The 1,949-nt window shown below is 40.4% G+C and overlaps 1 pseudogene; it reads left to right on the top strand.

The window, feature by feature from the left end:
• The first annotated feature begins 219 nt into the window (after nucleotides 1-219).
• On the top strand, nucleotides 220-1,195 carry LOC131409038 (olfactory receptor 51G1-like; annotated as a pseudogene).
• Nucleotides 1,196-1,949: the final 754 nt, after the last annotated feature.

The following is a 1,949-nucleotide window of genomic DNA, read 5'->3' as shown; positions in this document are numbered from 1 at the left end:
CAATAACCATGAACCATTTTAAGGATTAAATAGTAATATACTAAAAGAAGGTAGCGACTCCGGATAATTTTTCAAAGTCATTTTCCAAATTGTACAGATAATGTCCTTACAAAGCAGTAAGAGTTAAGAGAAAAAAACTAACAGAGAAACATGAGTTGTTATCTTCTAAATATTGTGTGCTTTTCTCCCTTTAAGGGGTCCACATATTTATGGTGGAAAATGGCTACTTGGGATAGCCTCATGACAGGTTCTAATTACAGTATTGGACGTTCTGCTTCATTCTACCTCATTGGAATTCCTGGCCAGGAGAATGTTCAGCACTTTATTTCCATCCCCTTTTGTATGTTCTGCCTGATTGGAATAGTGGACAACCGCACAATTCTTCACATCATTCACACTGGCAAGAGTGTCCATGAGCCCATGTACTACTTCCTGGCCATGCTGTCCCTCACTGACATAGGCGTGTCCACCTCCACCCTGCCTACAGTATTGAAAATCTTCTAGTTTGATGCTAGGAGATTGAGGTGAATGCTTGTGTAGCCCAAATGTGTTTTATCCATATTTTTTCTCTGATGGAGTCGGCTGTGCTCCTAGCCATGGCTTTTGACAGGTATGTTGCCATCTGCAATCCTTTGAGGTATTCCAGCAAACTTACCCTACAATGCATTGTCTATATAGGGGTCTTCACCCCAGATGCTCCATTGTCCTCCCTGTTGTTCTTGCTCGTATTCCCACATTTTCCTTCTGTCTCTGCCATGTTCTCTCCCACCCTTTCTGCTCGCATCCAGATGTCATTCGGTTGGCCTGTGCCGACATCTCATTCAACATTTTGTATGGCTTGTTTGTTGTTGCATTTAATTGGGGTGTAGATTCTCTAGGAGTCTTTTTATCCTATGCTTTCATCCTCCACTCTGTGCTAGGCATTGTACCCCAGGGAGGGAAACTCAAAGCCCTCAATACATGTGTGTTCCACGTTTGTGCAGTGCTCATTCTGTATGTGCCAAAGATAGGGCTATTCTTAGTGCAACATGTTGCAAAACACTCCTCCACCATTATCCACAAAACCATGGCCAGTATTTACCTGTTAGTTCCACCAGTGCTCAACCCAATTATTTATAGCATCAAGACAAAGCAGATTCATCAAATCTTCCTAAGGGTATTATCAGCCAAAAGGTTTGGGCTTACTCACGCTTAGAAAACATAAGATTTCCTATCATTTTGACCTTTGAATCAATTTTCTTCATCCTGAAGATAACCTGTTCAGAACTTCTTGGACACATTTGGTGCATAACAATTCCATGATAGTTCATAAATTCAACATGTCCCTTCAAGAAAAATATTGCAATTGTTTTTATCGTTATTTCTTACCTTTAAAGTATCTCAAAATCCTGGTGCCAGGGGGTTTAGTGAGAGGAAATTCATTTCATTCAAATAATTTATGGAGATATTTTCCATTCAAGTTTGAAGAGAAATCCAATTTTCCATGTTAAAACTAAGACTTAGAGGGGCCGGCCCAGTGGCATAGCTGTTAAATTCGCATGCTCCACTTTGGAGGCCCCAGGTTCACAGGTTTGGATCCCAATTATGGACCAACACACTGCTTGTCAAGCCATGCTGTGTCAGTGTCCCGTATAAAGTAGAGGAAGATGGGCAGGGATGTTAGCTCAAGGTTAATTACCACACACACACACACACACACACACACACACACACACAAAAAGCCTAAGACTTAGAGAAGTTAGTTTACTATACAAAAGTAACAGAAATAATATGCAGAAAATTTGGCACTGGTAAGAGGGTACATTTTCTTTCCACTGAGGCAAAGTAGTCCTCATTCTCTAGACTTTGAGCCAAATCATAATCAAGTGGATGTTTGAGTTTAGAGATGGAATAAATGAAAAGACTGCATTTCTTTGTTTCCTTTACTTCTATTGGAATGAATGCCAGAA

This window comes from Diceros bicornis, chromosome 7, assembly GCF_020826845.1.
Source record: "Diceros bicornis minor isolate mBicDic1 chromosome 7, mDicBic1.mat.cur, whole genome shotgun sequence".
NCBI classification, from domain to species: Eukaryota; Metazoa; Chordata; class Mammalia; order Perissodactyla; family Rhinocerotidae; genus Diceros; species Diceros bicornis.
Note: the sequence above shows the minus strand (reverse complement) of the source record. Positions and strands in the feature narration are given on the sequence as shown.